This window comes from Sapajus apella, unplaced genomic scaffold (assembly GCF_009761245.1).
Source record: "Sapajus apella isolate SASKATOON/1434 unplaced genomic scaffold, GSC_monkey_1.0 scaffold242, whole genome shotgun sequence".
NCBI classification, from domain to species: Eukaryota; Metazoa; Chordata; class Mammalia; order Primates; family Cebidae; genus Sapajus; species Sapajus apella.
The window spans coordinates 382,922-406,271 of NW_022437182.1; the positions used below are offsets into that span (position 1 = coordinate 382,922).

Consider the following 23,350-nt stretch of genomic DNA (forward strand, 5'->3'; position numbering starts at 1 on the left):
CAATGCAACAACTAGGTAGCCTTGAGACAAACTCCCCTGCACCCAGCCAAAACACCCAGTCTCTTTGGCTCCCTCACATCTTTGGCACCCAAAAGATTCAGTGGTGGGAGGCAGTCCCACCCAGGAGCAGAGGAAGCTGATGTACCTCAAGAATGAGACAGGAAGTCAAGATGAAAGGCAAACCCCCCTTTCCAAGAAGGCAAAGGCCTACCACAGTCATCTACCGCTCATCCTAAATAAAACACGCAGCCGTCAAGTGGAACATGGAGACTAAAGGAGCTTCCATATCTGAGACAGGTATTGAAGACCAGAGCTCCAGGATCATCACACCTACCCAATCTATAGAAATAGGTTTAGAGAAGAAAACAATCATTAAACAGATCTCAAATATGTTTCAACCTGGCCAGGCCTGGTGGTTCACACCTGTAATCCAAGCACTTTGGAGGCCAAGGTGGGTGGATCACCTGAGGTTGGGAGTTCAAGACCAGCCTGACCAACATGGTGAAACCCCATCTTTAAAAAAAAAAAAGGTTTCAACCTGATGAAATCAAAAGTGTTATTTGTTGAAGACATTGAATAAGACCAAGGAGATCTAGGCCCCTCAGATACATGGCAGACAGAGCAAGAGGGAGGACCGAGCAGAGGCCAGAGCCCAGGCAGGATACAGCACAATGCCACAACCATGAGCATCTGGGAAGAAGGAGTGCCCAATGGGTGACTTGGCCAGAAGGGCCAGCGTTTGAGTAACGGAGATCCTTGCCACATCCCATTCCTGGCTTCATCTCCAAACCCGTGTCAAGATACGGCAACATTTCTCAATGAGAAAAGAGGGTGGGAGGAGTAAGAACCATCTAGAACTATCTTCTTTGACTTCAGTCTACACCCGTCCTGCAGGAAGACAATGAGCTCCTGAGAGGCTTTTGTCCCTAGATGTGGTGTGTCAGTCTTCATCCCAGAAAAGAGGCCACTCATGATGGAGAGATTTCAACCCCTGCAGGTCTGATGTAGCTTCCCACATGGCCAAGTTTCACAAACCCAAGCTTGAACAATCAGGAAAATGACTGACAACTGGTCAAATGACCCAGGAAGAGATGCAGAAAGAGGCCACCAAAGACAGGCCGACATGCAAGCATCCGCCTCCAGCACACAGGTCACATTCGTCCAAACACACACATGCACATGGGCACAGACATGGGCACACAAACAGGGAGAGACAGAGAGAAAGAGACAGAGACAGAGAGAGAAACAGAGACATAGAGAAAGAGGAGAGAAAGAGAGACATACACACACATACAGCAATGGCACAGAAGCACCCACCCCCAGGCATCCCCTGAGGCTGCTGGTTCCGGGTTGTGCTCTCCGTGAGAACAACCCTCAGGTCAGACAGCAGCCCAGGGGCACAGGCAGGCCTCTCCTCAAGATGACAGGGGTCACGAGTTTTGGGGAGCCTTACCCGCACACCATCGGGCAGGCCTGACGCCGGAATCACCCGCTGGTTCCCCGAAACTCCCACTTCAGGTTTATTCAGCTCAGTCGCCCTCTGCGACTCCTGGCATTTTCTTGGCACCCGGGGAACCTCCTGTTGACACCTGGAGAGATCAGGAAGGAGACTGGCTGTCGTGTCCTGCTTTACCAAACCCCAGAGACCCATCTCCCAGGCGACTGTGGGGGTCACTGTGACGCGCTAATCTGCTCGCCCCTCGCGCATGCGCATTGGCTAGGCGGACTCGGGCTTTACTTCTGAAGTCGGGCTGCGGCCCCTTTAATAAATGGACGCGGTGCAGAGGCAGCGGGGTATGTAAACGGCAAGGAAGCGGTTTACGAGGACGGGGGAGGGCAGGGTGAGGCCTGGGAGAAGGGGCTGTGCTAGACCCAGGCCCGGACCCCTAGGCCGCCTGTCCTCAGGCCCTCCTTGAGCTGTCCTCTGGTTTGGTTCCGGTGGAGGAGGAGCTTCAGAACACTGGCTGGCATCTCCAGGCTCCACTACGGATCTTATTTAGGGTCCCACTGGGTCAGCAGCGATGGGGTGACAATCTGATGAGGTGGGGAGGGCCTCGCTGGGGCACAGAGAGATTCCACGGGCCTCAAGGCGAGGTGTCAGCTGAAAATTCACTGACCCATGAACTCACTTCCTCCCTCCTCATCTCCCCTGAGTGGAGAAGTGGCCTGCCTCGCTCTGCAAAGCCCAGAGGCCCCAGCATCCCTACACAGCTTTCTGGGACACGTGCAAACAGGGACGGGGCGAGTTCGAGGTGGAACAAATGTGACCACACACGGCACTGGTATCCCCCAAGAGAAGATGGAGTCAGCCTGTGTTCCCGTGGCTGTATGGGCCGATGGTGAGATTGTCAGTGATGTCCAGACATGCACCTGGGGGAGCATTGAAGACCTCCTCAAGAAAGCCAAGGAAAAGCAAAGCATACCTGAGAACCAGGAGAAGGCCTGTGCCGCAGTCCAAGCCACATTCAGGGATGTCTGCCAAAGGAGCAGAGAGTTTTCTGCAAAGTACACCCCACCCCCACCACTCCACAGACTAAGTAGCCCTGAGGCAACCTCCCCTGTACCCAGCCAAAAAACCCAATCCCTTGGGCTCCCTGACATCTCTGGCAGCCAAATGATTCAGAGCTGAGAGGCAGTCCCATCCAGTAGCAGAGGAAGCAGATGTCCCTCAAGAATGAGAAAGTGCAGATGAAATGCAACACCGCCTTTCCTGGAAAGCAAAGGCCAGCACAGTCACCTTCGGCTCATTCTAGATGAAACGCACAGCCCCCCACGTCGCCCAGGCCTTCACAAACCCGAAATTCAATCGCGGGGAAAATGACTGACAATCAGTCAAATGACTCAGATGCGGAAAGAGGATCACCGAAGAGAGGCCGACAATGCAAGCATCTGCCCTCCAGCAAACAGGTCACATTCTTTCCAACACACATGCACATGGGCACACAAACACGGGCACATGCACACACAAACAGAGAGAGACAGAGACAGAGTGAGATACACACAAAGATATGCAGCAGTGACACAGAAGCACCCACCTCCAGGCAGCCCCTGAGGCTGCAGGGTTCTGTTCTTGGTGAGAATGACCCTGGGTTCAGAGAGCAGCCTGTGGGCCCACAGGCAGGCCTATCCTCGAGATCACAGGGGTCATGACTTTTCGGGAGGCTCACCTGCACACCATCCTGGCAGGCCTGAGGCTGTGATCCCCTGCTTCTTCTCCAGGACTTTGCCTGAGCTTTCTTTATCTTGGTCTGTCCTCCAGGAATCCCGGCATTTGGAGGCCATCCTGTCGACCTCCTTATAAGAGATCAGACTGGAGCCACCATATGCACTGCCATGGAGGGCTTCACCCCACCTCAGCCATCCATCCCCCCGGCGACGTTGGTAGTCACTGTGACGAGAGAGCCTTCTCACCCTTCCTGCTTGCGCATTGGCTAGGCTGACTTCACTGCACTCCTGGAAGTCAGGCTGCGACCTCTTTAAAAACTGAGGGTGAGCCGGTCTCCGTGGCTCACGCCTGTAATCCTAGCATTTTGGGAGGCTGACGTTGGCCGATCACCTTAGGTCAGGAGTTTGAGACCAGCCTGACCAATTTGATGAAATTCCGTCTCAACTAAAAATACAATTAGCCGGGTGTGGCGGCATGCACCTGTAATCGCAGATTCTCGGGAGGCTAAGACAGGAGAATTGCTTGAACCCGGGAGGCAGAGGTTGCTGTGATCGGAGATTGCACCATTGCACTCCAGCCCAGGTAACAAGACAAAACGCCTCTCAAAAAAAAAAAAAAAAAAAAAAAAAAAAAAATTGACAGCGGTTCTGTAGCAGGGAGAGGCAGATAAGGAAGGGTAAGGTAGTCATGGGATAGGGGGCTGCACGAGATCCATAGCTGGACACCTAGGCCTCTTGTTCTCGGTACCCTTTTGAGCCATCTTCTGGTTCAGTTCTGAAGTAGCAGAGCTTCACGGTGCCGGTTGGTTTCTCTTGACATCCTCCTGTGTGCTGGGGACAGCAATATGTCACAATTCCTACTTTTGGCAAGGCCCTTGTAGAAGAAAAGAATTATATCACCTAGGTGCTGGGTTCAGTGTGATGGTACTATCTTTCTAAGAGCAGGGCCCGTTCACAGGAGTCATATGTACTAAATTCCTGGCCCAGGTATGTGTCACAATTTTATTTGTAAACCGAACCCAGTCTGGAAAGTCAAATCACTCACACATTGGACAAATGTATATTTTACAATAACACTCGTGGAAAGTTCCATTGATGATTCCCCATCTCATACATGTCTTGGCTCCAGGTATAAGTGTCACCATTGGCCAGCCACAGAGGCCTGCACTTGTAATTCCAGCACTTTGGGAGGCCCAGGTGGGCGGGTTACATGAGGTCAGGAGTTCAAGACCAGCCTGGCCAACATTGCAAAACCCCATCTCTACTTAAATAAATAAATAAGCCGAGTGTGTTGTCTCATGCCTGTAATACCATCTACTCAGTAGGCTGAGGGCTGAAAATTGCTTGAACCCTCAGAGGTGGAGGTTGCATTGACCCGAGATCATGCCACTGTGCTCCATTCTGGGCAACAAAGTGAGACCCTGTCTCAAAAAATAATAATAATAATAAAGTCATCATTGTGCCTGTGAATTGGTTCCAGGTCCCATGGCACGATACCAACTCTGGGCAGAGAGACAGCAAAAAAGGCACATCAACTGTGTGCTGGTCCAGGGATATGTAACCATCCCTTTTGTGGGCAGAATCCTGGCAGAAGGTGTTGGGTCCAGTGTTATCAAAATCTTTCCTGTAGGCAGAGTTTAGGTAAGAGAGGACACTCAATTCACCTAGATGATTAGCCTAAATATATGTCACAATGACCTTCATGGGACATCAGTGAGAATGACCCTGGGTTCAGAGAGCAGCTTATGGGCCCACAGGCAGGCCTATCCTTGAGATCACAGGGGTCATAGCTTTTGGGGAGACTCACCTGCACACCGTTGTGGCAGGTCTGAGGCCGTGATTCCCTGCTTGTTCTTCAGGACTCGGCCTGAGCTGTCTTTATCTTTGTTGGTCCTCTGGGAATCCTGGCATTTGGGGGCCATCTGTCAACCTCCTTAAGAGATCAGCCTGGAGCTGCCATACACACTGCCATGGAGGGATTCACCCCGCCTCAGGGACCCATCCCCCTGGCCAAGTCAGGAGAGCGACATCACCTTGGTTCTTGGCTCAGTGATAGGTCACAATCACTTCAGTGGGCAGAGACCAGGTGAGAGAGCAGAATCACATCACCTATGTGTTGTGCTAAGTGATATGTTACAATGCTTCCAGTAGAAAGAACCCAGGCAGGACTGTCCCATTACCTGGTTTAGTATCTAACTATATGTCACAATGCACTCTTAAGTGCAGGACCAAGGCAGTAGAAGGAAGTCACATCACCTTTGTGATGGACCCAGAGATAAGTCACAATGCCCAAAGTAAGCAGGTTCCAGGTAGTGAAGTCACATAACCTGGGTCAGGGCCAGGGAAAATTTAACATTACTTAGGTGATTGATTCGTGTATATGTCACAACCTTATCTGTGGACTTGGTCTCAGAAAGAAAGTCAAACCTGAGTTTTGGGAAAAGGCATATGTTTGAATCACACTCAGGAATGTACACAAATGAATTTCACAGTCCCACAGAAGTCCCAGCTTCAGGTAAGAGAGGCAACCCCGCCTGTGAGTTGGGTTCAAGTACAGGAGTCACAATCTCAACAATGGGCAAGAGCTGTGCATAGGAGCCCCAATCCCACCTGCAGATTGTGTTCCACTGGGGGAGCCACAGCCTTACAGGTCTGCTGAGTTATGGTTCAGGAGTCACCAAGCCACCTGTAGACCAGATCCACATATAGGAGTAAAAATTCCAACTTGCAACTGTTTTTGTGTTTAAGTGCCTTGTCAGTAGGCTCTATTCATGTGTGAGTATTACGATTATGTCAGCTGGGTCTACATATGAAAGTCACAATCTTACCTGTTAGCTGAGCCCATTTATAAAATTCTCTGTATCAGTCTAGGGCTTTATTCAATAGGCCTGAGTTTTGTGATTCTCTATGAACTTTATACAAGTAGGAGATGCGTGACTTTGCCTTTGGCCCTAAGCCTGGCTGTGAGAGTCAAAATATCTCCTACTGGCTGTGTCCAGGTATAAGAGTCATCATTGTGCCTGTGATCTGGGACCAGGTATATGTCCTAATTTCACCTGTGGGCAGGGACAAGACAGGAGAGTCACATCACCTTGGTGCTAGGCCCAGTGATATGTCACAATGCCCACTGTAGGCAGGGCCCAGGCAGGAGAGTCACATCATCTGAGTTCTTGGTTTAGTAGAATGCCACAATTCCTTCTGTAAGTAGGGCCCAGGCAGCAAGAAGAGTCACATTACCTCGATGCTGAGCCTAGTGATATGTCACACTGCTCCCTGTTAGCAGGGCCCAGACAAGAGAGAAGAGTCATATCACGCGACTGATTGGCACAGATTTGTCACAATCTTCACTGACAACAGGGCATAGGAAGAGAAGGAGGGCCACATTGACGAGGTGATAGGCCCAGCTGTATGTCACAATCTTTCTTGTAAGCAGAGCCCAGACAGGTTAGAAGAGTAGTTACATGAGTAACCTATGGTATGGACCCGGTGTTACGTCACAATTCCTACTGGAACCAGGGCCTGGCAAAACAGAAAAGTCACAGCACCTCTGACAAAGGAAACTTATTTTTATCCTTAGTAACACATTCGGGATGGTCTGCAATTGTGTTGTTGTTGTTGTTGTTGTTATTGTTGTTGTTTTCCCAGAGAACCAGAGGAGGAAAACAAAGCTTCGTTCCTGAGGGGGAAAAACATGAGGTTGGAAGAATTTACACACCTTTCCACAGCCTTAACTTAGAGAATTTTTTTTTCTTTCAAATTGTTTCCCTCATATCCTAAAGAGAAGAAAACATTCTTCTATTTCCAGCCCTTGTATGGCAGGAAAGAGTTCCTAGAGAGAGAAGACAAAGACGGTCTGTGTTGCAAACGAAGCCCCAGGCTGAAGACTGGAGATCTGAATGTGCTACTTGCAAGGGAACTGGAGACAATGAAAATCGTATCAGGTAAGTTGGATGCTAAAAGCTTGTCTGGAGGGCATGAAGGTTCCATGTTTATGATTTGCTCATCACAGGAAAAATGGAAAACCAAATGGCAGGGTAGGACCTTCCTTAAAATATGATTTAGTGGAAAGAGTCCTTCAGAAACAGATTTCATCCACTGATAAACCTCCCACACACGGCTACACTCTGGACTTAGGTGTCCATAAGAGTGAGAATCTGCATTTTTAACACCGGGTATTGTTTTTCTCTCGACAGGACAAGTTGACAACGGGTCTCTGTGTATAGGCCATCAAAGCAATTTGATCGAAACGCTTTGTAGCAAGATGATGATGTTTTCTTTGAAAACAATAAAGTGAGTAAGATCTGTTAGCATGTTGTGCTTGGCTTTCATGGGGTTCCTCAGCGGCATGCCTGGACATCCGTTTCAGGATTTGGCTTCGCCCGGAAAGCTTCTGAGATGCTCTCTCCACCGGATCTACCCAGAGGGGAGGCCAGTTCCCGGTGTGGCCGCCTCTGCCGCTCACTGGGCTTGCCACTTTGTCTTTCTTCACACCTTCTCCGGACAGCAGTGCTGAGAAGCAGGGGTCCCTGGGCTTGGAGACCAATTCAGGGCCCCTTGGTGGGTGGTCCAGGTCAAAGCGGGGCAGTGAGCTCATGGAGCTGGGGAACTTTCTGATGACACCCTCCCGGAGGGTCTCAGGAATCTTTCTGGGTTCCGCCGACCCCCTCTCCCAACCTCACCAGACTGAATCTCCAGCCCTCTGGGACCCGATGCCTGCCCACGCCGTACGATCTGGAATCCACCGGGTAGAGCAGTCCCAAGTGCCCACCTCAGAGTCTCAAGCGCCCTCCCAGTTCTGCCTATCCGAACAGGAAAGTCAGGAAGGTCGGGCTCCTGCGCAGCTTGTGGCACGTAGCCTCCTTCCCCGGGGCCGCCTCGGACACCACATTTTACCGTGCCGCTACGGCAGGCCGGCAGCAGAGCTCGGATATTGCCCCTAGCCAGCCGGGCACGCCAATGCGCAAGCGCAAGCCGCGCGTGAAAAGCGCAAAAGCCCAACGGGGGCTCGCGTCACAGTGATCGCCCCCGTGACCTGGGGAACCACCGTCTCAGCGGTTTGGCAAAGCAGGGGCCATCCGTGGCAGTGCCTCGGCGTTGGGAGACGGCCCCTCTCTCCCCGGGATCGTTGCCATGGTCCCGCGATTTCAGGAGTTGCCCAGGGCAGAACCAGGCTGAGAAAAGCTGCAGCAGAGCTTCAGGGATGCCCAGGGCGATCCCCAAGGATCCCCACAATGCTACAGGCTGCTCAGACGCCGTGAGGGGTGCGTCTCCTTGAAAGCTGTCCCTGCTGGGATTTCCAGGTACCGCCATCCTGTGCGCCTCGGGACTGCTCACTCCGCGAGGGGCTTCTCGGCAGAGAGCACAACCCAGTAGCCTCAGGAGCTACCTGCGACTGTTGGATATCTCTGTGTGTCTTTCGTTCTGTGTGTGTGGGTGTGTGTGTGTATCTTCCTGTGTATGTTCATTTGTGTGTGAGCCCTGTATGCTGGACATGAGTGTGGCCAGCGCACTCCAGCATGGTTTCTCTGTAGACCCTCTACCTCTGGTACCCATCTGTCCTCGGCTCAGCTTTGGGGCTGTTGGGCCCCCCCTTCTTTGTGTCGTTCCTGGTTTCTGAAACGTTAGACTATATTCCTTTAACAAATGTTTGTGTGCCTTCTGTATTCCAGGTACTGTATCAGCAAAAACAGTACAAAGACAAATAACTTTCCTGTGAAAAAGAGCTTTCACAGTCAACCATAAAATAACTATTAAATGCCTTCTCTTAGGCTAGGTGCGGTGGCTCATGCCTGTAAACTCAACACTTTGGGAGGCCGAGGCAGGCGGGTCACTTGAAGCCAGTAATTCAATACCAGCCTGGCCAGCATGGTGAAACTGTCTCTACTAAAAATGCAAAAGAATTATTTGGGCATGGTGGCACGCCCCTGTAATCCCAGCTACTTCGGAGGCTGAGGCAAAGAACCACTTGAGCCTGGGAAGTGGAGGTTGTAATGAGCCAAGATCATGCCACTGAACTCCACCCCGGGTGACAGAGTGAGGCTCTGTCTCAAAAAAAAAAAAAAAAAAAAAAAAACTTCTCTTAAAGTTGGAGGAAAAAATGTCTAGAGTCTGCTAGTCAACAGCTTTGAAAACCTGGAAATAATTCTTTTAAGCTCGGAATATCTAAAATTTTAACTATAATAAAAAATCATAATACCAGTTTATTAATCTACAGGGAGCCCAGGTTGGTTGTAAAATCATGTCCTCAGTAGGAAACTCTACTTAGAAGTCAAATTATAATCCTAAATTACAATGGTGGCTTCAAGGACGCACACTTGTACAGGACCCAGCAAGAAATCCGGTCAGATTTTCAAGTTTTGCCATCCCTTTGCCTAGTTACTATTCTTCTGTTAAAACATCCTTTCAACAAGAATTAGCCAGGCGTAGTGGTGGGCGTCTGTAGTCCCAGCTACTTGGGAGGCAAGGTGGGAGGATTGCTTGAGTGGGAGAGGTGGAAGTTGTAGTGAGCCGAGATCGAGCTACTGCACCCCAGTCTGGGTGACAGAGACCCTGCCTCAAAGAAATAAAAAACAAAAACACCCTTTCTTCCACAGTGCTTCATATATTTGAATACCATGGTTCACAGAGGTAGTACATTGGCAGCAGTTAGCTGTGTGTCCTGCTCACAGGCACCTTGTTTGGCATCACTGTTTTAAAAGTAGCTCTTTTAGATAGGAGTCTGTACTCTCTAATGGGTCCTAGTCCTTATGTCAGGTCATCTTTTATTGTCACTTGCCTAGCCTCTGCAGCCATTTGATTTAGCAATTTTAAGGCTTTCTTTTACGTAAACCACACACATCCATGATATGACACCCCCAGCCATCTGGAGTGCTCATTCACTACTCTAGAGTCTAGGTCTGTGCTGTCCAATACTGTGGTCACTAGTTGCATGGTTCTATTGAGCTCTTAAAATGAGCCCAGTCCGAAATGAGATGTTCTGTAAGTATAAACACCAAATTTTGGAAACTTAGTACGAAAAAATGAATGTAAGCTATCTTGTTAATAACTTAAGATTGGTTACATGTTGAAATGATATTTTGATCTCTCTTTCTTGAGGCAGCGTCTTGCTCTGTCGCCTAGATGGGAGGGAGGGCAGTGGTGTGATCATAGCTCACTGCAAACTTCACCTCCAGGGCTCAAGGGATTCTCTCACCTTATCTTCCCGAGTTGCTGGGACTACAGGCACACACCACCACACCCAGCTCCTTTTTGTATTTTTTGTTGAGACGGGGTTGGGCTATGTCGGCCAGGCTGGTTTTGAACATTTGTGCTCAGTCTTCACCTCAGCCTCCCGAAGCGTTGGAATTACAGGCCTGAGCCACAGCGCCCGGCCGACCAATGTTCTTTTTTTTTTTCTTCCCATTTATTTATTTTATTGCATTTTAGGTTTTGGGGTACACGTGAAGAACATGCAAGATTGTTGCATAGGTACACACGTGGCAGTGTGATTTGCTGCCTTCCTCCCCATCACCTACATCTGGCATCTCTCCCCTTGCTATCTCTCCCCAGCTCCCCACCCCTCACCATCCCTCCCCTATTTCCCCCCAACTGACCCCAGTGTGTAGTGCTCCCCTCCCTGTGTCCATGTGTTCTCATTGTTCAACACCCGCCTATGAGTGAGAACATGTGGTGTTTGACCTTCTGCTCTTCTGTCAGTTTGCTGAGAATGATGGTTTCCAGGTTCATCCATGTCCCTACAAAGGACACAAATGCATCGTTTTTGATGGCTGCATAATATTCCACGGTGTATATGTGCCACATTTTCCCTGTCCAGTCTATCATTGATGGGCATTTGGGTTGGTTCCAGGTCTTTGCTATTGTAAACTGTGCTGCAATGAACATTCATGTGCACGTGTCCTTATAGTAGAACGATTTATAATCCTTTGGATATATACCCAGTAATGGGATTGCTGGGTCAAATGGAATTTCTATTTCAGGTCCTTGAGGAATTGCCACACTGTCTTCCACAATGGTTGAACTAATTTACACATCCACCAACAGCGTAAAAGTGTTCCTATTTCTCCACATCCTCTCCAGCATCTGTTGTCTCCAGATTTTTTAATGATCGCCATTCTGACTGATGTGAGATGGTATCTCAATGTAGTTTTGATTTGCATTTCTCTGATGACCAGTGATGATGAGCATTTTTTCATGTTTGTTGGCCTCCTGTATGTCTTCTTTTGTAAAGTGTCTTTTCATATCCTTTGCCCACTTTTGAATGGGCTTGTTTGTTTTTTTCTTGCAAATCTGTTTTAGTTCTTTGTAAATTCTGGATAACAGCCCTTTGTCAGATGGGTGAACTGCAAAAATTTTTTCCCATTCTGTTGGTTGCCGATTCACTCTAATGACCGTTTCTTTCGCTGTGCAGAAGCTGTGGAGTTTGATTAGGTCCCATTTGTCTATTTTGGCTTTTGTTGCCAATGCTTTTGGTGTTTTGGTCATGAAGTCCTTGCCTACACCTATGTCCTGAATGGTTTTGCCTAGATTTTCTTCTAGGGTTTTTATGGTGTTAGGTCTTATGTTTAAGTCTTTAATCCATCTGGAGTTAATTTTAGTGTAAGGTGTCAGGAAGGGGTCCGGTTTCTGCTTTCTGCACATGGCTAGCCAGTTTTCCCAACACCATTTATTAAACAGGGAATCCTTTCCCCATTGCTTGTTTTTGTCAAGTTGGTCAAAGATCAGATGGTTGTAGATATGTTGTGTTGCCTCCGAGACCTCTGTTCTGTTCCATTGGTCTATATCTCTGTTTTGGTACCAGTACCATGCTGTTTTGATTACTGTAGCCTTGTAGTATAGTTTGAAGTCCGGTAGTGTGATGCCTCCCACTTTGTTCTTTTTGCTTAGAATTGACTTGGCTATGTGGGCGGTCTTTTGATTCCATATGAATTTTAAGGTGGTTTTTCCCCATTCTGTGAAGAAGGTCATTGGTAGCTTGATGGGGATAGCATTGAATCTGTAAATTACTTTGGGCATTATGGCCATTCTCACGATATTGATTCTTCCTAACCATGAACATGGAATATTTCTTTATCTGTTTGTGTCCTCTCTTATTTCGTTGAGCAGTGGCTTGTAGTTCTCCTTGAAGAGGTCCTTTACATTCCTTGTTAGTTGTATTCCTAGGTATTTTATTCTCTTTGTGGCAATTGTGAATGGAAGTTTGTTCTTGATTTGGCACTCTTTAAGTCTGTTATTGGTGTATAGGAATGCATGTGATTTTTGCACATTGATTTTGTATCCTGAGACTTTGCTGAAGTTGCTTATCAGTTTCAGGAGCTTTTGGGCTGAGACGATGGGGTCTTCTAGATATACAATCATGTCGTCTGCAAATAGAGACAATTTGACTTCCTCCTTTCCTATTTGAATACCCTTTATTTCTTTTTCTTGCCTGATTGTTCTGGCTAGAACTTCTAGTACTATATTAAATAGGAGTGGTGAGAGAGGGCATCCTTGTCTAGTGTCAGATTTCAAGGGGAATGCTTCCAGTTTTTGCCCATTCAGTATGATATTGGCTGTTGGTTTGTCATAAATAGCTTTTATTATTTTGAGATACGTTCCGTCAATACCTAGCTTATTGAGGGTTTTTATCATAAAGAGTTGTTGAATTTTGTCAAAGGCCTTCTCTGCATCGATTGAGATAATCATGTGGTTTTTGTCTTTGGTTCTGTTTATGTGGTGAATTACGTTTATCGACTTGCGTATGTTGAACCAGCCTTGCATCTCCGGGATGAAGCCTACTTGATCATGGTGGATAAGCTTTTTAATGTGCTGTTGCAATCGGATTGTCAGTATTTTATTGAAGGTTTTTGCATCTATGTTCATCATGGATATTGGCCTGAAGTTTTCTTTTCTTGTTGAGTCTCTGCCGGGTTTTGGAATCAGGATGATGTTGGTTTCATAAAATGATTTGGGAAGAATTCCCTCTTTTTGTATTGTTTGGAATAGTTTCAGAAGGAATGGTACCAGCTCCTCTTTGTATGTCTGGCAGAATTCAGCTGTGAACCCATCTGGACCTAGGCTTTTTTTGGGTGGTAAGCTCTTAATTGCTGCCTCAACTTCAGACCTTGTTATGGGTCTGTTCAGGGTTTCGGCTTCTTCCTGGTTTAGGCTTGGCAGGAGGCAAGTGTCCAGGAATTTATCCATTTCTTCCAGGTTTATTAGTTTGTGTGCGTAGAGTTGTTTGTAATAATCTCTGATGATGGTTTGAATTTCTGTTGAATCTGTGGTGATATCCCCTTTATCGTTTTTTATTGCATCAATTTGGTTATTCTCTCTTTTCTTTTTTATTAATCTGGCTAGTGGTCTGTCTATTTTGTTGATCTTTTCAAAATACCAGCTCCTGGATTTATTGATTTTTTGAAGGGTTTTTTGTGTCTCTATCTCCTTCAGTTCTGCTCTGATCTTAGCTATTTCTTGTCTTCTGCTAGACTTTGAGGTTTTTTGATCTTGCTCCTCTAGCTCTTTCAGTTTTGATGATAGGGTGTCAATTTTTGATCTCTCCTTGCTTCTCATGTGGGCACTTATTGCTATATATTTTCCTCTAGAGACTGCTTTAAATGTGTCCCAGAGATTCTGGTATGTTGTGTCTTTATTCTCGTTGGTTTCAAAGAACATCTTTATTTCTGCCTTCATTTCATTGTTTATCCAGTCAACATTCAAGAGCAAGTTGTTCAGTTTCCATGAAGCTGTGCGGTTCTGGGTTAGTTTTTGAATTCTGAGTTCTAACTTGATTGCACTGTGGTCTGAGAGACTGTTTGTTATGATTTCCGTTCTTTTGCATTTGCTGAGGAGTGATTTACTCCCAATTATGTGGTCAATTTTAGAGTAGGTGTGATGTGGTGCTGAGAAGAATGTATATTCTATGGATTTGGGGTGGAGAGTTCTGTAATTGTGTATTAGGTTTGCTTGGTCCAGGTCTGAGTTCAAGTCCTGGATATCCTTGTTAATTTTCTGTCTGGTTGATCTGTCTAATGTTGACAATGGGGTGTTAAAGTCTCCCACTATTATTGTGTGGGAGTCTAAGTCTCTTTGTAAGTCATTAAGAACTTGCCTTATGTATCTGGGTGCTCCTGTATTGGGTGCGTATATATTTAGGATTGTTAGCTCTTCTTGTTGCATTGATCCTTTTACCATTATGTAATGTCCCTCTCTGTCTCTTTTAATCTTTGTTGCTTTAAAGTCTAATTTATCAGAGATGAGAATTGCAACTCCTGCTTTTTTTTGCTCTCCATTTGCTTGGTAAATCTTCCTCCATCCCTTTATTTTGAGCCTTTCTGTATCCTTGCATGTGAGACGGGTTTCCTGGATACAGCACACCAATGGGTTTTGTCCTTTTATCCAATTTGCCAGTCTGTGTCTTTTGATTGGGGCATTTAGTCCATTTACATTTAGGGTTAATATTGTTATGTGTGAATTTGATACTGCCATTTTGGTGCTAGCTGGGTGTTTTGACCTTTAGTTGAGCTGGTACTTGTTGTTCCTTTATATGTGTAGAGCCTCTTTCAGGAGCTCTTGTAGAGCTGGCCTGGTGGTGACGAAATCTCTGAGAACTTGCATGTTCCCAAAGGATTTTATTTTTCCTTCACTTATGAAGCTTAGTTTGGCTGGATAGGAGATTCTGGGTTGAAAGTTCTTTTCTTTAAGGATGTTGAATATTGGCCCCCACTCTCTTCTGGCTTGTAGGGTTTCTGCTGAGAGATCTGCTGTGTGTCTGATGGGCTTCCCTTTATGGTTAACCCGACCTTTCTCTCTGGCTACCCTTAGTATTTTCTCCTTCATTTCGACCCTGGTGAATCTGACGATTATGTGCCTTGGGGTTGCTCTTCTTGACGAATATCTTTGTGGTGTTCTCTGTATTTCCTGGACTTGAATGTTTGCCTGCCTTGCTAGGTTGGGGAAGTTTTCCTGGATAATATCCTGAAGAGTATTTTCCAGCTTGGATTCATTCTCTTTGTTGCATTCAGGTACGCCTATCAAACGTAGGTTAGGTCTTTTCACATAGTCCCACATTTCTTGGAGACTTTGTTCATTCCTTTTTACCCTTTTTTCTCCATTCTTGCCTTCCCGTTTTATTTCATTGAGTTGATCTTCGACCTCTGATACCCTTTCTTCTGCTTGGTCAATTCGGCTGTTGATACTTGTGCATGCTTCGTGAAGTTCTCGTGTTGTGTTTTTCAGCTCCATCAATTCACTTGTATTCCTTTCTATTTTGTCCATTCTCGTTAGCATTTCATCAAATCTTTTTTCAAGGTTCTTAGTTTCTTTGCATTTGGTTAGAACATGTTCTTTAAGTTCACAGAAGTTTCTTACTACCCACCTTCTGAATTCTGATTCTGTCATTTCATCACACTCGTTCTCCATCCAACCTTGTTCCCTTGCTGGTGAGCAGTTGTGATCCCTTTTAGGAGGAGAGGTGTTCTGGTTTCGGGTGTTTTCATCCTTTTTGCGCTGGTTTCTTCCCATCTTTAAGGATTTATCCACCTGTCGACTTTGTAGTTGCTGACTTTCAGTTTGGGTCTCAAATCTTTCAGATTGACGTTCTGTTTGTTGATGATGAGGGTATGTCTGTTTCTTGGTTTTCCTTCTGACAGTCTGGCCCCTCTGCTGTAGGTCTGCTGAGGTTCACTCCAGGCCCTGCTTGCCTGGGGTTCACCTGCGGCAGCTGCTGAACAGCAAGGTTTGTTACCAGTTTTCTTCTTCTGCTATCTTTGTCCCAGAAGGATACCCGCCTAGTGTCAATCTGATCTCTCTTTTATGAGGTGTCTTTTTGGATATATAGGGGTCAGGGAGCTGCTTGAGGAGACGGTCTCTTCTTTATAGGAGTTCAAATGGTGAGCTGTGAGCTCTGTTGTTGTTCATTCAGAGCTGCTGGGCAGGTACTTTTAGGTCTGCTGCAGCAGAACTCATAAACTGCTTTTTGTTCCCAGGTGCTCTGTCCCAGGGATTTAGGGCTTTATTTATGAGTTTCTGTTATGCTGCCGCCTTCTTCTTTTTTTTTTTTTCCTTCAGACCTGCCCTGCCCAGCAAGGAGGCAGCCTAGTCACTGTCGGCCTATAGCAGCTTTGCTGAGCTGCTGTGGGCTCCGCCCCGCTGCCGAGTGAACTTCCCTGCAGTCCTGTTTATATGGGTGTAGTTAGAACTGCTTTGGTGATGGTGGCCCGCCTCTGTTGAGGGGGAGTCTTTGCTGTGGCGGGTTGCCTTGGCAACGGCGGGCTGCCTCAGCAATGGCGGGTTGCCTTGGCAACGGCAGGCTGCCTCGGTAATGGCGGACGCCCCTCCCCCACAAAGCTGGACCGTTCTGGGTTCAGCTGCGCTTGCTGTGAAACTCGCAATCCAGAGTTTCTGGTTGCTGTTCTTTTGTGGGGGTAGGGCCAGCCGAGCCTGATTGCCTGGCCCTCTGCCTCAGAGCCTTTTTTAAGTTGGTGTTCCAGCCGCCTGTTGAAGAGGCGCCGGGGTCTGTTTGTTTTCCCCTGAGGCCACTCACTGCGCTGGCTTAAACAGCGGCACTGAGGTTTGTGGCACTTTTTTTTTTTTTTTTTGGCCTGGAATCTACAATCCTGGTTCTCTGCTCAGTACCCTTTTTGAACCGGCGAATGCGCGAATTCCCGTGGCTCCAATCACCAGCCAAAGGGGCACCCGGACCGGTGTATTTTGTACGGAGAACCGCGGCTCTGAGGCGCCGACAAAGCAGCCACGTGGGGCAAAGCAGCGGTGCCGGCTGGCACAGCCGCGCTGGCCAAAACAGCCGCGCTGGCGACCGTGGAGCTCCTCTGCCCGGGAATTTCCTAGTCTGTGGGCAATAAAAACGCGGCGTCCACTCACCCTCTGCGCTTTCACTGGGAGCTGCAATCCTGAGCTGTTCCTACACGGCCATCTTGAATCGTCCCTTCTTTTTTTTTTTTTTTTTTGGCAGGGGTCTCACTCTGTCTCCTGGGCTGGAGTGGAGCGGTGCAGTCACAGCGCACTCCAGCCTTAACCTGCTAGGCTCAAGCGAGCATCCCACCTCAGCTTCCCTAGTAGCTAAGACTATAGACATGTGCCACCACACCTGGCTAATTTTTTTAAAAAATTGTTTGTAGAGAGGCTGGGCGTGGTGGCTCACGCCTGTAATCCAAGCATTTTGTAGGCCAAGGCGGGTGGATCACCTGAGATCGGGAGTTCAGAACCAGCCTGACGAACATGGTGAAACCCCATCTTTAAGAAAAAAATTGTTTGTAGAGAGAGGGTCTCACTGTAATTGCCTAGGCTGGTCCTGAACTCCTGAGCTCAAATGATCTTCCTGCCTTGGCCTCCCAAAGTGCTAGGATTATAGGCATGAGTCACCACACCTGGCCACATATTACGTTTTTTAATTACTTTTTATCCTGATAATACTTTTGTGATTTAGAAGCAGGCAAAATAAGGCATTAGTATAAATTTGTACATGTTTACCCCCTTCTTGGCCATAGTCCCATTTTTATAATTATTTTTTTCTGTTTATATTGTCTGTTGAAACAATGCTATTTATGATTTTCCATTCTAATTTCCAGTGCCATATATAATACATTGCACACACACACACACACACACACACACACACACACACACACATTTCTATATCCATACTTAATGATTGAGACATTGATGGTTTTGGAGTCCCTATTACAATCATGTTACATGTTGAAAATAATTGTTGCTATGATCTAATATTCTAACTTTTGGTATCAAAGCTGTGTTTGCTACAGATGAGTTGAATCTATTACATTTGTTATTTACGTGGGAGCATAGTAAATAAAGAACTTTTAGTGTATATATCTTGAGACATAAGTAAGAAGAAGCTCCAGAAGTGTGCTATGATCTGGGGCTCCAAAAAGTAAACTTTTTTATATATTATGACATTAAATGTTTCCCTAGCAAGGGGGAGCTTCCTAAGGCATTATGCTATGTATTTCTTTCCTTTTCTTTCTTTTGATTTAATAAAGTTTTATTTTTCCAAATGTACAGTTGGTTGGACCTATTCATGCATCTTCACCAGCAGCTGGAGCTTCTCCACCCTTGGTATTTCTACTGTAAATTCCTTGAGCTATGTACTTTAAAACCAGTTTGATAAGTCATTTGCTAAGGAACTCCTGAATGGCTGCCCTGGCCAGGAAGCCTTGAATTTCAGTCTCTCTCAGAGACCACAGCTGGGGTTATAAGTTTATAGTTGGGAACTTCCTTGCAGAGTTTGTCATAGGTAGCTTTGTCAAACAAGACAAAGTTATTGAGCTTGTCCCAAACTTTGCCTTTGGACCACTTCTTCTTTTTGACCTTGCCCCCAGATTTGTTCACTGGGTCTTTGTCTTTCTTGGCTGACTTTCCAGCGTCTTTCTTCTTTTTGTCATCCTTGGGAGACATTGCGAAGCTTAGAGAGCAGCAGCGAACACTGCAACTGTACTAAGATGTCAGAGTAAAAAAAAGCACATCATTCCTTTTTTAACTAAAAATTGCAATTTATTCAGATTTCCTTAGTTTTTACCTGGTGTCCTTTCCTGGCCCAAGATTTCATCTAGGATACCACATTTAGATTTGCTTGCCATGTCTTCTTAGGCTCCTCTTAGCTGTGATATTTTCACATAATGTCCACGTATTTGATGATCTTTGACAGTTTTGAGGAGTACTGATCAAGTATTTTTTTTATATCCCCCTCCCCTATTGGAATTTGTCTGATGCTTTTCTCATGATTAGACTAGGGTAGTGGGTTTTGGGGAGGAAGACCACAAAACTGTAGTGCCATTCTCAACATATCACATCAAGGGTACATACTGTAACATGATTTATCACTCTTAATATCATATTTTTTTTCATTTCAGCAAAAGTATAGAAATCATTATTTTTTACCCAATTAAGGAGGTCACTCTTCTTTTAGAAATGTCTAAAAATTGAGAGTTATAACAAAGACAAAATTCCACACTGCAGTTCACATTTCTTTATTTTTATTTTTTTAATTTTAATTTTTTTTATTTTTTGAGACAGAGTCTCACTCTGTTGCCCAGGCTGGAGTGCAATGGCGCAATCTTGGTTCATTGCAACCTCTGCCTCCCAGGTTCAAGTGATTCTTCTGCCTCAGCCTCCCAAGTAGCTGGGACTGCAGGCTAATTTTTGTATTTTTAGTAGAGACAGGGTTTCACCATGTTGGCCATGATGATCTCGATCTCTTGTCCTCGTGGTCCACCTGCCTTGGCCTCCCAAAGTGCTAGAATTACAGGCGTGAGCCACCGCGCCTGGCCCACATTTCTAATATAAGTTTTAAACTATTCTTGCTTTTCTTGTGGACAATTAAAAGAAATCCTTATTATTCAGCTTTAACCCATAAATTTCCTCTTCAGGATCACATTTGATGTATATCATGTCATATTTTCACTGAATTACCCTTCACTTTATGTTCAAATGAATATATTTCCCAGAATATGACCTTTTATTTTTCTTGTTAGATACCTCAGCTTTTTTCACATTTGTTTTAATATACTAGAATGAAGTTTTCACTTAGGAATAAAGATATCTTCTGCAGTCATTACCTATGTTTGCATGAATTCTTTACTTTAAAATTAAATGATGGCTTTTTATAGAATAATGAAGTATTTTTCTTTTATTACCAGGTTTTGTGGCACTTGGATATCTTCTGATGTAGCTTTAGGGAGCTTACAACTCACAAGTGCATGGGAGATTCCTGCATCTTTTCTGCTCTCAAAGTAACTACTTCCAATTAGTTTCTTCTCACTACCATTGGGTTGCCAAATGGTCAACATCGAGGTGGTTTGGTTAATCAGGATGATGCTAAAGAATTTGTTACTGAATTATCTACCTGTGGTTTAGTGTAAAAATGGACATGATTGGTTTGCTTGTTTCAAAGAATTGGTACTTGGCATGGGTAGTCTCTTTTACTGAACATTTTTGCTTGTGCAACTCTATTTGATGTGATAGGATATTATGCAAGTATGCTTCTACTTTTTTGGGGGCGGGGGATGGGGCCTCACTGTCGCCCAGGCTGGAGTGCATTGGTGCTATCTCGGCTCACTGCAACCTCCGCCTCCTGGGTTCAAGCAATTCTCCAGTCTCAGCTTCCTGAGTAGCTGGGATTATAGGTGCATGCCACAATGCCTGCTTAATTTTTTTTTCTTTGAGACAGAGTCTCACTCTGTCGCCAGGCGCCAGGCTGGAGTGCAATGGCACGATCTCGGCTCATTGCAACATCTGCCTCCCTGGTTCAAGCAACTCTCCTGCTTTAGCCTCCCAAGTAGCTGGTACTACAGGCGCATGCCACCACACCCAGCTAATTTTTTATTTTAGTAGAGACAGGGTTTCACTATGTTGGCCAGGATGGTCTTGATCTGTTTACCTTGTGATCTGCCCACCTAGGCCTCCCAAAGTGCTGGGATTACAGGCATGAGCCACCACACCCAGCCGATTTTTGTATTTGTAGTAGAGACGGGGTTTTGCCATTTTGGCCAGGCTGGTCTCGAACTTCTGACTTCGCGTGATCTGCCTACCTCAGCCTCCCAAAGTGCTGGGATTAGAGGCGTGAGCCACCGCACCCAGCCTACTTCTGCTTTGAGTATTTATTTGAAAGGCTAATTCTAAATTTTCAATTTAAATGAAGCAACTAGGTGATTTTAGGGAATTAACTTTGTTTGTTAAAGCTAAGTTTAGCAATAAACTCTTCCTATTGATAAATGCCAGTAAAACAGATGAGGTGGCACATACCTGTAATCCCAGCCTTTGGGAGGTCAAGGTGGGAGGATCGCTTGAGCCTAAGAGTTAAAAGCTGCAGTGAGTTATCATTACACCACTGCACTCCAGCCTGGGCAACAGAGTGGTACCCTGGCTCAAAGAAAAGAAAAAAGAAAAAAAAAGGAAAAGAAAAGAGAAAAATGTCAGTACTAAAATCTTCCTATTCCCTAGTTTCCCATTACTACATTTACTTGATTCTTTTATATTAGCTCTCTACCCCATGTATTGTTTAGCTTCAAGTTTTTCGTTTCTGTTTTTTTCTTCCTCACCTGTCTCCAAGTTTTTCATTTCTGAATATAATCAAAGCAGAGATTTCTTTAGAGCAAAGAAAATGGCCTAAAGTGAGAGATTTCTGACTTGGAGATTTTAGGTATGTGAAAGAGAAAGAACTATGATGTGTAAAGGGGTAATTCCAACATACAGTTTCCCTGTATTTTCTTGGTCCAGATATATAATGGATTATTTCTATGTGGATGAGTCTGTCTAATTTCTGAGTAAGATTCCACAGTCATTTTTGGTTTCATAAAGTTTGAATTCTTGGTTTGTTACAGGGTTGCTTGGATGTGATTGTTATATGTTTAATTTTTAATAGTTGCTTTTACATCCTGAAATAGGAATTGTGACTAAAAACTTTAGGAGATTTTCTCAGTTATATATATAGAGAGAGATGCAATCTTACTAGTTTCCCAGGTTGGTCCTGATCCTGGGCTCAAGGGTAGCTGGGATTACAGGTTCATGCCACCACACCCAACTCACTTTGGAGATTTAAGTCCATGATAGGCAATACTTTTTTTTTTTTTTTTTGAGATGGAGTTTCACTCTTGTTGCCCAGGCTGGAGTGCAATGGCGCCATCTCATCTCACTGAAACCTCTGCCTCCCAGGTTCAAGCAATTCTCCTGCCTCAGCCTCCCAAGTAGCCAGGATTACAGGCGTGTAACACCATGCCCAGCTAATTTTTGTATTTTTAGGAGAGATGGGGTTTCACCATGTTGACCAGGATGGTCTTGATCTCTTGACCTCAGGTGATCCACCCACCTCAGCCTTCCAAAGTGCTGGGATTACAGGCGTGAGCCACCACGCCCAGCGTTGGTATTTCTTTGTGTGAATAAACCACTGCTGGTGGTCCCTTCTGCCAAATGACTACCAAACCTTGGTATTCATTTGGATTGTTTCTTTTTTTTATTTTTATGAACAGTATTACTAAGAACATTTTGTACATGTTTATGTATGTGTACAGATTTCTTTTGTACACATGCTCAGGACTAGGATTGCTAGAGCATAGAATATGTATGTCTTCAACCTTTTTAGATGATGCCATTTGTTTTGCAATGTGATGATATTCATGTATACTGTGATGAGCAGGCTTATTTTGGAAGTTGAGAAAAGACAGTTCTGAAATTTACATAACAAACAGGGAAAAATAGGACACTACTGAAAAATAACAATAAAGTGAATGACTACAGAGTGAGTAGGCTAAGTTATTATTTATTTATTTATTTGAAATAGGATCTAGTTCTGTTGCCCAGGCTGGGGTATATCTTTCTAGAAAGATGAATGCATCTGCCTACATGGGGACAAACAATGTGCGTAGGACATTAGGAAAACTGACACGCTCTAAGTAAATCCTAATCACGGACATTTAGGAAAGTACATATAAAGTACATTTCATTTGTTCCTTTTTGTTTCCTATGGCATCAATGGTCTCAAAATATAGTGGTCCAATAAAGTGTTAATGAGAAATAGATATTTTTTCAAGAGCCTAACTTAAGCAACCATGTTTGATGGAGGAAACTTATTTTTATCCTTAGTAACACATTCGGGATGGTCTGGAATTGTGTTGTTGTTGTTGTTGTTATTGTTGTTGTTTTCCCAGAGAACCAGAGGAGGAAAACAGAGCTTCGTTCCTGAGGGAGAAAAACATGAGGTTGGAAGAATTTACACACCTTTCCACAGCCTTACCTTCGAGAAGTTTTCTTTCTTCAAATTGTTTCCCTCATATCCTGAAGAGAAGAAAACATTCTTCTATTTCCAGCCCTTGTATGGCAGGAAAGAGTTCCTAGAGAGAGAAGACAAAGACGGTCTGTGTTGCAAAAGAAGCCCCAGGCTGAAGACTGGAGATCTGAATGTGCTACTTGCAAGGGAACTGGAGACAATGAAAATCGTGTCAGGTAAGTTGGATGCTAAAAGTTTGTCTGGAGTGCATGAAGGCTCCATGTTTATGATTTGCTCATCACACGAAAAATGGAAAACCAAATGGCAGGGTAGGACCTTCCTTAAAATATGATTTAGTGGAAAGAGTCCTTCAGAAACAGATTTCATCCACTGATAAACCTCCCACACACGGCTACACTCTGGACTTAGGTGTCCATAAGAGTGAGAATCTGCATTTTTAACACCGGG

General features: G+C 45.3%; 1 long non-coding RNA gene across 1 annotated transcript; it reads left to right on the forward strand.

The window, feature by feature from the left end:
* Positions 1 to 8,423: 8,423 nt before the first annotated feature.
* On the forward strand, positions 8,424 to 23,100 carry LOC116545018. Its single transcript, XR_004266143.1, has 2 exons — positions 8,424 to 8,465; positions 22,983 to 23,100. It is a non-coding gene; the product is annotated as an uncharacterized LOC116545018 (long non-coding RNA).
* Positions 23,101 to 23,350: the final 250 nt, after the last annotated feature.